A 15550-nucleotide genomic window follows, 5' to 3' on the forward strand; every position below is an offset into this window, starting at 1 on the left:
ACTGACTGAGTGACTGACTGACTGGACTGACTGACTGAGACTGAATGACTGAGTGCTTGACTGATTGACTGTCAGACTGACTGACTGACTTCGCAAAAGGGAAAAATAAAAAAAAAAGAATTATAAAATTAGAAAAAAATATTTGCATTTAAGATTTCCTTTCCGGCCGGGACTCGAACCCAGTACCACGCGCTAGGAACCCAACGGTCTAGCCATTAGGCTATCGGAGCTCTGTCGATGGAAGTCTTAAATATAATAAAAACAAAAAATGCACCTTGGTAATTATTGATTCAAACACTTTGAAATTTACAGGTCGAATAATTAAACTGACTCAGAATTTTTCTCCCTACATAAATAATCAATATTCGCAAAAGAGAAAAATTAAAAAAAAAAGAAGAAGAAATTTCAAATTAGAAACTAAAAGTATACATTGAAGATTTTCGTTCAGGCTGGGACTCGAACCCAGGGCCACTCGCTTGGAAGCCTAACACTCTAGCCATTAGTCTATGGGAGCTCTGTCGGTGGGAGTTTTAAATATAATAAAAACAAAAAATGCACCTTGGTAATTGTTTATTTAAACACTTTGAAATCTTCGTGTCGAAAAATTAAACTGACTCAGAATTTTCTTCCCTACATAAATAATCAATAATTGCAAAGGAAAGAAATTGAAAAAAAAAAGAATTTTCAAATTAGAAAAGAAATATATACATTGAAGATATTCGCTCCGGCTGGGACTCGAACCAAGGCCACTCGCTTGGAAGACCAGCGGTCTAGCCATTAGGCTATCGGAGTTCTGTCGAGCGGAGTCTTACTGCCTGACTGATACTGCCTGACTGACAGACTGACTCACTGACTGACTGATACTGACTGACTGACTCACTGACTGACCGAGACTGACTGACTAACTGCCTGACTGACTGAGACTGGACTGACTGACTGACTGACTGACTGACTGACTAACTGACTGACTGAGACTGACTGACTGACTGCTTGACTCTCTAACTGGCTATTTCACTGACTGACTGAATGACTAAATGACTGACTGACACTGACTGACTGACTGCTTGACTACCTGACTGACTGCTTGACTGACTAACTGACTGGACAGGACTGACCGACTGACTGACTGACAGACTGACTGAATAAGGATGACTGACAGACTGACTGAATAAGGCTGACTGACTGACTGACTGACAGACTGACTGAATAAGGCTGACCGACTGACTGACTGCCTGACTGACTGACTGACTGAATGACTGACTGACTGACTGACCGAGACTGACTGACTGACTGACTGAGACTGGACTGGACTGACTGACTGACTGACTGACTGAGACTGACTGACTGCTTTAGTGACTAACTGACTGCACAGGACTGACCGACTGACTGACTGACTGACGGCCTGACTGACTGACTGACTGAATGACTGACTGACTGAGACTAAATGACTGACTGCTTGACTGACTGGCTGAAGGACTAACTGACTGACTGAGTGACTGACTGACTGGACTGACTGACTGAGACTGAATGACTGAGTGCTTGACTGATTGACTGTCAGACTGACTGACTGACTTCGCAAAAGGGAAAAATAAAAAAAAAAGAATTATAAAATTAGAAAAAAATATTTGCATTTAAGATTTCCTTTCCGGCCGGGACTCGAACCCAGTACCACGCGCTAGGAACCCAACGGTGTAGCCATTAGGCTATCGGAGCTCTGTCGATGGAAGTCTTAAATATAATAAAAACAAAAAATGCACCTTGGTAATTGTTTATTTAAACACTTTGAAATCTTCGTGTCGAAAAATTAAACTGAGTCAGAATTTTCTTCCCTACATAAATAATCAATAATTGCAAAGGAAAGAAATTGAAAAAAAAAAGAATTTTCAAATTAGAAAAGAAATATATACATTGAAGATATTCGCTCCGGCTGGGACTCGAACCAAGGCCACTCGCTTGGAAGACCAGCGGTCTAGCCATTAGGCTATCGGAGTTCTGTCGACCGGAGTCTTACTGCCTGACTGATACTGCCTGACTGACAGACTGACTCACTGACTGACTGATACTGACTGACTGACTCACTGACTGACCGAGACTGACTGACTAACTGCCTGACTGACTGAGACTGGACTGACTGACTGACTGACTGACTGACTGACTAACTGACTGACTGAGACTGACTGACTGACTGCTTGACTCTCTGACTGGCTATTTCACTGACTGACTGAATGACTAAATGACTGACTGACACTGACTGACTGACTGCTTGACTACCTGACTGACTGTTTGACTGACTAACTGACTGGACAGGACTGACCGACTGACTGACTGACAGACTGACTGAATAAGGATGACTGACAGACTGACTGAATAAGGCTGACTGACTGACTGACTGACAGACTGACTGAATAAGGCTGACCGACTGACTGACTGCCTGACTGACTGACTGACTGAATGACTGACTGACTGACTGACCGCGACTGACTGACTGACTGACTGAGACTGGACTGGACTGACTGACTGACTGACTGACTGAGACTGACTGACTGCTTTAGTGACTAACTGACTGCACAGGACTGACCGACTGACTGACTGACTGACTGCCTGACTGACTGAATGACTGACTGACTGAGACTAAATGACTGACTGCTTGACTGACTGGCTGAAGGACTAACTGACTGACTGAGTGACTGACTGACTGGACTGACTGACTGAGACTGAATGACTGAGTGCTTGACTGATTGACTGTCAGACTGACTGACTGACTTCGCAAAAGGGAAAAATAAAAAAAAAGAATTATAAAATTAGAAAAAAATATTTGCATTTAAGATTTCCTTTCCGGCTGGGATTTGAACCCAGGGCGACACTCATGGAAGCCCAACGCTCTCGCCAATATACTATCGGATCTCTGTTGATCGGTGTCTTAATTATAATAAAAACAAAAAATGCACCTTAGTAATTATTGATCTAAAATCTTTGAAATCTAAAGGTCGAATGATTAAACTGACTCAGAATTTTCTTCCGTACATAAATAATCCATATTTGCAAAAGAAAGAAATTGAAAAAAAAAAGAATCTTCAAATTAGAAGAGAAATATATACATGGAAGATTTTCGTTCCGGCCGGGACTCGAACCCAGTACCACGCGCTTGGAACCCAACGGTCTAGCCATTAGGCTATCGGAGCTCTGTCGATGGAAGTCTTAAATATAATAAAAACAAAAAATGCACCTTGGTAATTATTGATTCAAACACTTTGAAATTTACAGGTCGAATAACTAAACTGACTCAGATTTTTTCTCCCTACATAAATAATCAATATTCGCAAAAGAGAAAAATAAAAAAAAAGAAGAAGAAATTTCAAATTAGAAACTAAAAGTATACATTGAAGATTTTCGTTCAGGCTGTGACTCGAACCCAGGGCCACTCGCTTGGAAGCCTAACACTCTAGCCATTAGTCTATGGGAGCTCTGTCGGTGGGAGTTTTAAATATAATAAAAACAAAAAATGCACCTTGGTAATTGTTTATTTAAACACTTTGAAATCTTCGTGTCGAAAAATTAAACTGACTCAGAATTTTCTTCCCTACATAAATAATCAATAATTGCAAAGGAAAGAAATTGAAAAAAAAAGAATTTTCAAATTAGAAAAGAAATATATACATTGAAGATATTCGCTCCGGCTGGGACTCGAACCCAGGCCACTCGCTTGGAAGACCAGCGGTCTAGCCATTAGGCTATCGGAGTTCTGTCGAGCGGAGTCTTACTGCCTGACTGATACTGCCTGACTGACAGACTGACTCACTGACTGACTGATACTGACTGACTGACTCACTGACTGACCGAGACTGACTGACTAACTGCCTGACTGACTGAGACTGGACTGACTGACTGACTGACTGACTGATTGACTAACTGACTGACTGAGACTGACTGACTGACTGCTTGACTCTCTGACTGGCTATTTCACTGACTGACTGAATGACTAAATGACTGACTGACACTGACTGACTGACTGCTTGACTACCTGACTGACTGCTTGACTGACTAACTGACTGGACAGGACTGACCGACTGACTGACTGACAGACTGACTGAATAAGGATGACTGACAGACTGACTGAATAAGGCTGACTGACTGACTGACAGACTGACTGAATAAGGCTGACCGACTGCCTGACTGACTGACTGACTGAATGACTGACTGACTGACTGACCGAGACTGACTGACTGACTGACTGACTGACTGAGACTGACTGACTGCTTTAGTGACTAACTGACTGCACAGGACTGACCGACTGACTGAATGACTGACTGCCTGACTGACTGACTGACTGAATGACTGACTGACTGAGACTAAATGACTGACTGCTTGACTGACTGGATGAAGGACTAACTGACTGACTGAGTGACTGACTGACTGGACTGACTGACTGAGACTGAATGACTGAGTGCTTGACTGATTGACTGTCAGACTGACTGACTGACTTCGCAAAAGGGAAAAATAAAAAAAAAAGAATTATAAAATTAGAAAAAAATATTTGCATTTAAGATTTCCTTTCCGGCTGGGATTTGAACCCAGGGCGACACTCATGGAAGCCCAACGCTCTCGCCAATATACTATCGGATCTCTGTTGATCGGTGTCTTAATTATAATAAAAACAAAAAATGCACCTTAGTAATTATTGATCTAAAATCTTTGAAATCTAAAGGTCGAATGATTAAACTGACTCAGAATTTTCTTCCGTACATAAATAATCCATATTTGCAAAAGAAAGAAATTGAAAAAAAAAGAATCTTCAAATTAGAAGAGAAATATATACATGGAAGATTTTCGTTCCGGCCGGGACTCGAACCCAGTACCACGCGCTTGGAACCCAACGGTCTAGCCATTAGGCTATCGGAGCTCTGTCGATGGAAGTCTTAAATATAATAAAAACAAAAAATGCACCTTGGTAATTATTGATTCAAACACTTTGAAATTTACAGGTCGAATAATTAAACTGACTCAGAATTTTTCTCCCTACATAAATAATCAATATTCGCAAAAGAGAAAAATTAAAAAAAAAAAAAAGAAGAAGAAATTTCAAATTAGAAACTAAAAGTATACATTGAAGATTTTCGTTCAGGGTGGGACTCGAACCCAGGGCCACTCGCTTGGAAGCCTAACACTCTAGCCATTAGTCTATGGGAGCTCTGTCGGTGGGAGTTTTAAATATAATAAAAACAAAAAATGCACCTTGGTAATTGTTTATTTAAACACTTTGAAATCTTCGTGTCGAAAAATTAAACTGACTCAGAATTTTCTTCCCTACATAAATAATCAATAATTGCAAAGGAAAGAAATTGAAAAAAAAAAGAATTTTCAAATTAGAAAAGAAATATATACATTGAAGATATTCGCTCCGGCTGGGACTCGAACCCAGGCCACTCGCTTGGAAGACCAGCGGTCTAGCCATTAGGCTATCGGAGTTCTGTCGAGCGGAGTCTTACTGCCTGACTGATACTGCCTGACTGACAGACTGACTCACTGACTGACTGATACTGACTGACTGACTCACTGACTGACCGAGACTGACTGACTAACTGCCTGACTGACTGAGACTGGACTGACTGACTGACTGACTGACTAACTGACTGACTGAGACTGACTGACTGACTGCTTGACTCTCTGACTGGCTATTTCACTGACTGACTGAATGACTAAATGACTGACTGACACTGACTGACTGACTGCTTGACTACCTGACTGACTGCTTGACTACCTGACTGACTGGACAGGACTGACCGACTGACTGACTGACAGACTGACTGAATAAGGATGACTGACAGACTGACTGACACTGACTGACTGACTGCTTGACTACCTGACTGACTGCTTGACTGACTAACTGACTGGACAGGACTGACCGACTGACTGACTGACAGACTGACTGATTAAGGATGACTGACAGACTGACTGAATAAGGCTGACTGACTGACTGACTGACAGACTGACTGAATAAGGCTGACCGACTGACTGACTGCCTGACTGACTGACTGACTGAATGACTGACTGACTGACTGACCGAGACTGACTGACTGACTGACTGAGACTGGACTGGACTGACTGACTGACTGACTGACTGAGACTGACTGCTTTAGTGACTAACTGACTTTACAGGACTGACCGACTGACTGACTGACTGACTGCCTGACTGACTGACTGACTGAATGACTGACTGACTGAGACTAAATGACTGACTGCTTGACTGACTGGCTGAAGGACTAACTGACTGACTGACTGACTGACTGGACTGACTGACTGAGACTGAATGACTGAGTGCTTGACTGATTGACTGTCAGACTGACTGACTGACTTCGCAAAAGGGAAAAATAAAAAAAAAGAATTATAAAAATAGAAAAAAATATTTGCATTTAAGATTTCCTTTCCGGCCGGGACTCGAACCCAGTACCACGCGCTAGGAACCCAACGGTCTAGCCATTAGGCTATCGGAGCTCTGTCGATGGAAGTCTTAAATATAATAAAAACAAAAAATGCACCTTGGTAATTATTGATTCAAACACTTTGAAATTTACAGGTCGAATAACTAAACTGACTCAGAATTTTTCTCCCTACATAAATAATCAATATTCGCAAAAGAGAAAAATAAAAAAAAAAGAAGAAGAAATTTCAAATTAGAAACTAAAAGTATACATTGAAGATTTTCGTTCAGGCTGGGACTCGAACCCAGGGCCACTCGCTTGGAAGCCTAACACTCTAGCCATTAGTCTATGGGAGCTCTGTCGGTGGGAGTTTTAAATATAATAAAAACAAAAAATGCACCTTGGTAATTGTTTATTTAAACACTTTGAAATCTTCGTGTCGAAAAATTAAACTGACTCAGAATTTTCTTCCCTACATAAATAATCAATAATTGCAAAGGAAAGAAATTGAAAAAAAAAGAATTTTCAAATTAGAAAAGAAATATATACATTGAAGATATTCGCTCCGGCTGGGACTCGAACCCAGGCCACTCGCTTGGAAGACCAGCGGTCTAGCCATTAGGCTATCGGAGTTCTGTCGAGCAGAGTCTTACTGCCTGACTGATACTGCCTGACTGACAGACTGACTCACTGACTGACTGATACTGACTGACTGACTCACTGACTGACCGAGACTGACTGACTAACTGCCTGACTGACTGAGACTGGACTGACTGACTGACTGACTGACTGATTGACTAACTGACTGACTGAGACTGACTGACTAACTGCTTGACTCTCTGACTGGCTATTTCACTGACTGACTGAATGACTAAATGACTGACTGACACTGACTGACTGACTGCTTGACTACCTGACTGACTGCTTGACTGACTAACTGACTGGACAGGACTGACCGACTGACTGACTGACTGACTGACAGACTGACTGAATAAGGATGACTGACAGACTGACTGAATAAGGCTGACTGACTGACTGACTGACAGACTGACTGAATAAGGCTGACCGACTGCCTGACTGACTGACTGACTGAATGACTGACTGACTGACTGACCGAGACTGACTGACTGACTGACTGACTGACTGAGACTGACTGACTGCTTTAGTGACTAACTGACTGCACAGGACTGACCGACTGACTGAATGACTGACTGCCTGACTGACTGACTGACTGACTGAATGACTGACTGACTGAGACTAAATGACTGACTGCTTGACTGACTGGATGAAGGACTAACTGACTGACTGAGTGACTGACTGACTGGACTGACTGACTGAGACTGAATGACTGAGTGCTTGACTGATTGACTGTCAGACTGACTGACTGACTTCGCAAAAGGGAAAAATAAAAAAAAAAGAATTATAAAATTAGAAAAAAATATTTGCATTTAAGATTTCCTTTCCGGCTGGGATTTGAACCCAGGGCGACACTCATGGAAGCCCAACGCTCTCGCCAATATACTATCGGATCTCTGTTGATCGGTGTCTTAATTATAATAAAAACAAAAAATGCACCTTAGTAATTATTGATCTAAAATCTTTGAAATCTAAAGGTCGAATGATTAAACTGACTCAGAATTTTCTTCCGTACATAAATAATCCATATTTGCAAAAGAAAGAAATTGAAAAAAAAAGAATTTTCAAATTAGAAAAGAAATATATACATTGAAGATATTCGCTCCGACTGGGACTCGAACCCAGGCCACTCGCTTGGAAGACCAGCGGTCTAGCCATTAGGCTATCGGAGTTCTGTCGAGCGGAGTCTTACTGCCTGACTGATACTGCCTGACTGACAGACTGACTCACTGACTGACTGATACTGACTGACTGACTCACTGACTGACCGAGACTGACTGACTAACTGCCTGACTGACTGAGACTGGACTGACTGACTGACTGACTGACTAACTGACTGACTGAGACTGACTGACTGACTGCTTGACTCTCTGACTGGCTATTTCACTGACTGACTGAATGACTAAATGACTGACTGACACTGACTGACTGACTGCTTGACTACCTGACTGACTAACTGACTGGACAGGACTGACCGACTGACTGACTGACAGACTGACTGAATAAGGATGACTGACAGACTGACTGAATAAGGCTGACTGACTGACTGACTGACAGACTGACTGAATAAGGCTGACCGACTGACTGACTGCCTGACTGACTGACTGACTGAATGACTGACTGACTGACTGACCGAGACTGACTGACTGAGACTGGACTGGACTGACTGACTGACTGACTGACTGAGACTGACTGACTGCTTTAGTGACTAACTGACTGCACAGGACTGACCGACTGACTGACTGACTGACTGCCTGACTGACTGACTGACTGAATGACTGACTGACTGAGACTAAATGACTGACTGCTTGACTGACTGGCTGAAGGACTAACTGACTGACTGAGTGACTGACTGACTGGACTGACTGACTGAGACTGAATGACTGAGTGCTTGACTGATTGACTGTCAGACTGACTGACTGACTTCGCAAAAGGGAAAAATAAAAAAAAAGAATTATAAAATTAGAAAAAAATATTTGCATTTAAGATTTCCTTTCCGGCTGGGATTTGAACCCAGGGCGACACTCATGGAAGCCCAACGCTCTCGCCAATATACTATCGGATCTCTGTTGATCGGTGTCTTAATTATAATAAAAACAAAAAATGCACCTTAGTAATTATTGATCTAAAATCTTTGAAATCTAAAGGTCGAATGATTAAACTGACTCAGAATTTTCTTCCGTACATAAATAATCCATATTTGCAAAAGAAAGAAATGGAAAAAAAAAAAGAATCTTCAAATTAGAAGAGAAATATATACATGGAAGCTTTTCGATCCGGCCGGGACTCGAACCCAGTACCACGCGCTTGGAACCCAACGGTCTAGCCATTAGGCTATCGGAGCTCTGTCGATGGAAGTCTTAAATATAATAAAAACAAAAAATGCACCTTGGTAATTATTGATTCAAACACTTTGAAATTTACAGGTCGAATAATTAAACTGACTCAGAATTTTTCTCCCTACATAAATAATCAATATTCGCAAAAGAGAAAAATTAAAAAAAAAGAAGAAGAAATTTCAAATTAGAAACTAAAAGTATACATTGAAGATTTTCGTTCAGGCTGGGACTCGAACCCAGGGCCACTCGCTTGGAAGCCTAACACTCTAGCCATTAGTCTATGGGAGCTCTGTCGGTGGGAGTTTTAAATATAATAAAAACAAAAAATGCACCTTGGTAATTGTTTATTTAAACACTTTGAAATCTTCGTGTCGAAAAATTAAACTGACTCAGAATTTTCTTCCCTACATAAATAATCAATAATTGCAAAGGAAAGAAATTGAAAAAAAAAAGAATTTTCAAATTAGAAAAGAAATATATACATTGAAGATATTCGCTCCGGCTGGGACTCGAACCCAGGCCACTCGCTTGGAAGACCAGTGGTCTAGCCATTAGGCTATCGGAGTTCTGTCGAGCGGAGTCTTACTGCCTGACTGATACTGCCTGACTGACAGACTGACTCACTGACTGACTGATACTGACTGACTGACTTACTGACTGACCGAGACTGACTGACTAACTGCCTGACTGACTGAGACTGGACTGACTGACTGACTGACTGACTGACTGACTAACTGACTGACTGAGACTGACTGACTGACTGCTTGACTCTCTGACTGGCTATTTCACTGACTGACTGAATGACTAAAATACTGACTGACACTGACTGACTGACTGCTTGACTACCTGACTGACTGCTTGACTGACTAACTGACTGGACAGGACTGACCGACTGACTGACTGACAGACTGACTGAATAAGGATGACTGACAGACTGACTGAATAAGGCTGACTGACTGACTGACTGACAGACTGACTGAATAAGGCTGACCGACTGACTGACTGCCTGACTGACTGACTGACTGAATGACTGACTGACTGACTGACCGAGACTGACTGACTGACTGACTGAGACTGGACTGGACTGACTGACTGACTGACTGACTGAGACTGACTGCTCTAGTGACTAACTGACTTTACAGGACTGACCGACTGACTGACTGACTGACTGCCTGACTGACTGACTGACTGAATGACTGACTGACTGAGACTAAATGACTGACTGCTTGACTACCTGACTGACTGCTTGACTGACTAACTGACTGGACAGGACTGACCGACTGACTGACTGACAGACTGACTGAATAAGGCTGACTGACTGACTGACTGACAGACTGACTGAATAAGGCTGACCGACTGACTGACTGCCTGACTGACTGACTGACTGAATGACTGACTGACTGACTGACCGAGACTGACTGACTGACTGACTGAGACTGGACTGGACTGACCGACTGACTGACTGACTGACTGACTGACTGAATGACTGACTGACTGAGACTAAATGACTGACTGCTTGACTGACTGGCTGAAGGACTAACTGACTGACTGAGTGACTGACTGACTGGACTGACTGACTGAGACTGAATGACTGAGTGCTTGACTGATTGACAGTCAGACTGACTGACTGACTTCGCAAAAGGGAAAAATAAAAAAAAAGAATTATAAAATTAGAAAAAAATATTTGCATTTAAGATTTCCTTTCCGGCTGGGATTTGAACCCAGGGCGACACTCATGGAAGCCCAACGCTCTCGCCAATATACTATCGGATCTCTGTTGATCAGTGTCTTAATTATAATAAAAACAAAAAATGCACCTTAGTAATTATTGATCTAAAATCTTTGAAATCTAAAGGTCGAATGATTAAACTGACTCAGAATTTTCTTCCGTACATAAATAATCCATATTTGCAAAAGAAAGAAATTAAAAAAAAAAGAATCTTCAAATTAGAAGAGAAATATAGACATGGAAGATTTTCGTTCCGGCCGGGACTCGAACCCAGTACCACGCGCTTGGAACCCAACGGTCTAGCCATTAGGCTATCGGAGCTCTGTCGATGGAAGTCTTAAATATAATAAAAACAGAAAATGCACCTTGGTAATTATTGATTCAAACACTTTGAAATTTACAGGTCGAATAATTAAACTGACTCAGAATTTTTCTCCCTACATAAATAATCAATATTCGCAAAAGAGAAAAATTAAAAAAAAAAGAAGAAGAAATTTCAAATTAGAAACTAAAAGTATACATTGAAGATTTTCGTTCAGGCTGGGACTCGAACCCAGGGCCACTCGCTTGGAAGCCTAACACTCTAGCTATTAGTCTATGGGAGCTCTGTCGGTGGGAGTTTTAAATATAATAAAAACAAAAAATGCACCTTGGTAATTGTTTATTTAAACACTTTGAAATCTTCGTGTCGAAAAATTAAACTGACTCAGAATTTTCTTCCCTACATAAATAATCAATAATTGCAAAGGAAAGAAATTGAAAAAAAAAAGAATTTTCAAATTAGAAAAGAAATATATACATTGAAGATATTCGCTCCGGCTGGGACTCGAACCCAGGCCACTCGCTTGGAAGACCAACGGTCTAGCCATTAGGCTATCGGAGTTCTGTCGAGCGGAGTCTTACTGCCTGACTGATACTGCCTGACTGACAGACTGACTCACTGATACTGACTGACTGACTCACTGACTGACCGAGACTGACTGACTAACTGCCTGACTGACTGAGACTGGACTGACTGACTGACTGACTGACTGACTGACTAACTGACTGACTGAGACTGACTGACTGACTGCTTGACTCTCTGACTGGCTATTTCACTGACTGACTGAATGACTAAATGACTGACTGACACTGACTGACTGACTGCTTGACTACCTAACTGACTGCTTGACTGACTAACTGACTGGGCAGGACTGACCGACTGACTGACTGACAGACTGACTGAATAAGGATGACTGACACACTGACTGAATAAGGCTGACTGACTGACTGACTGACAGACTGACTGAATAAGGCTGACTGACTGCCTGACTGACTGACTGACTGAATGACTGACTGACTGACTGACCGAGACTGACTGACTGACCGAGACTGACTGACTGGACTGGACTGACTGACTGACTGACTGACTGAGACTGACTGACTGCTTTAGTGACTAACTGACTGCACAGGACTGACCGACTGACTGACTGACTGACTGCCTGACTGACTGACTGACTGAATGACTGACTGACTGAGACTAAATGACTGACTGCTTGACTGACTGGCTGAAGGACTAACTGACTGACTGAGTGACTGACTGACTGGACTGACTGACTGAGACTGAATGACTGAGTGCTTGACTGATTGACTGTCAGACTGACTGACTGACTTCGCAAAAGGGAAAAATAAAAAAAAAAGAATTATAAAATTAGAAAAAAATATTTGCATTTAAGATTTCCTTTCCGGCTAGGATTTGAACCCAGGGCGACACTCATGGAAGCCCAACGCTATCGCCAATATACTATCGGATCTCTGTTGATCGGTGTCTTAATTATAATAAAAACAAAAAATGCACCTTAGTAAATATTGATCTAAAATCTTTGAAATCTAAAGGTCGAATGATTAAACTGACTCAGAATTTTCTTCCGTACATAAATAATCCATATTTGCAAAAGAAAGAAATTGAAAAAAAAAAGAATCTTCAAATTAGAAGAGAAATATATACATGGAAGATTTTCGTTCCGGCCGGGACTCGAACCCAGTACCACGCGCTTGGAACCCAACGGTCTAGCCATTAGGCTATCGGAGCTCTGTCGATGGAAGTCTTAAATATAATAAAAACAAAAAATGCACCTTGGTAATTATTGATTCAAACACTTTGAAATTTACAGGTCGAATAATTAAACTGACTCAGAATTTTTCTCCCTACATAAATAATCAATATTCGCAAAAGAGAAAAATTAAAAAAAAAGAAGAAGAAATTTCAAATAAGAAACTAAAAGTATACATTGAAGATTTTCGTTCAGGCTGGGACTCGAACCCAGGGCCACTCGCTTGGAAGCCTAACACTCTAGCCATTAGTCTATGGCAGCTCTGTCGGTGGGAGTTTTAAATATAATAAAAACAAAAAATGCACCTTGGTAATTGTTTATTTAAACACTTTGAAATCTTCGTGTCGAAAAATTAAACTGACTCAGAATTTTCTTCCCTACATAAATAATCAATAATTGCAAAGGAAAGAAATTGAAAAAAAAAAGAATTTTCAAATTAGAAAAGAAATATATACATTGAAGATATTCGCTCCGGCTGGGACTCGAACCCAGGCCACTCGCTTGAAAGACCAGCGGTCTAGCCATTAGGCTATCGAAGTTCTGTCGAGCGGAGTCTTACTGCCTGACTGATACTGCCTGACTGACAGACTGACTCACTGACTGACTGATACTGACTGACTGACTCACTGACTGACCGAGACTGACTGACTAACTGCCTGACTGACTGAGACTGGACTGACTGACTGACTGACTGACTGACTGACTGACTTACTGACTGACTGAGACTGACTGACTGACTGCTTGACTCTCTGACTGGCTATTTCACTGACTGACTGAATGACTAAATGACTGACTGACACTGACTGACTGACTGCTTGACTACCTGACTGACTGCTTGACTGACTAACTGACTGGACAGGACTGACCGACTGACTGACTGACAGACTGACTGAATAAGGCTGACTGACTGACTGACTGACAGACTGACTGAATAAGGCTGACCGACTGACTGACTGCCTGACTGACTGACTGACTGAATGACTGACTGACTGACTGACCGAGACTGACTGACTGACTGAATGAGACTGGACTGGACTGACTGACTGACTGACTGACTGAGACTGACTGACTGCTTTAGTGACTAACTGACTGCACAGGACTGAACGACTGACTGACTGCCTGATTGACTGACTGACTGAATGACTGACTGACTGAGACTAAATGACTGACTGCTTGACTGACTGGCTGAAGGACTAACTGACTGACTGAGTGACTGACTGACTGGACTGACTGACTGAGACTGAATGACTGAGTGCTTGACTGATTGACTGTCAGACTGACTGACTGACTTCGCAAAAGGGAAAAATTAAAAAAAAAGAATTATAAAATTAGAAAAAAATATTTGCATTTAAGATTTCCTTTCCGGCAGGGATTTGAACCCAGGGCGACACTCATGGAAGCCCAACGCTCTCGCCAATATACTATCGGATCTCTGTTGATCGGTGTCTTAATTATAATAAAAACAAAAAATGCACCTTAGTAATTATTCATCTAAAATCTTTGAAATCTAAAGGTCGAATGATTAAACTGACTCAGAATTTTCTTCCGTACATAAATAATCCATATTTGCAAAAGAAAGAAATTGAAAAAAAAAAGAATCTTCAAATTAGAAGAGAAATATATACATGGAAGATTTTCGTTCCGGCCGGGACTCGAACCCAGTACCACGCGCTTGGAACCCAACGGTCTAGCCATTAGGCTATCGGAGCTCTGTCGATGGAAGTCTTAGATATAATAAAAACAAAAAATGCACCTTGGTAATTATTGATTCAAACACTTTGAAATTTACAGGTCGAATAATTAAACTGACTCAGAATTTTTCTCCCTACATAAATAATCAATATTCGCAAAAGAGAAAAATTAAAAAAAAAAGAAGAAGAAATTTCAAATTAAAAACTAAAAGTATACATTGAAGATTTTCGTTCAGGCTGGGACTCGAACCCAGGGCCACTCGCTTGGAAGCCTAACACTCTAGCCATTAGTCTATGGGAGCTCTGTCGGTGGGAGTTTTAAATATAATAAAAACAAAAAATGCACCTTGGTAATTGTTTATTTAAACACTTTGAAATCTTTGTGTCGAAAAATTAAACTGACTCAGAATTTTCTTCCCTACATAAATAATCAATAATTGCAAAGGAAAGAAATTGAAAAAAAAAAGAATTTTCAAATTAGAAAAGAAATATATACATTGAAGATATTCGCTCCGGCTGGGACTCGAACCCAGGCCACTCGCTTGGAAGACCAGCGGTCTAGCCATTAGGCTATCGGAGTTCTGTCGAGCGGAGTCTTACTGCCTGACTGATACTGCCTGACTGACAGACTGACTCACTGATA

This window comes from Uloborus diversus, unplaced genomic scaffold (assembly GCF_026930045.1).
Source record: "Uloborus diversus isolate 005 unplaced genomic scaffold, Udiv.v.3.1 scaffold_81, whole genome shotgun sequence".
Taxonomy (NCBI): domain Eukaryota; kingdom Metazoa; phylum Arthropoda; class Arachnida; order Araneae; family Uloboridae; genus Uloborus; species Uloborus diversus.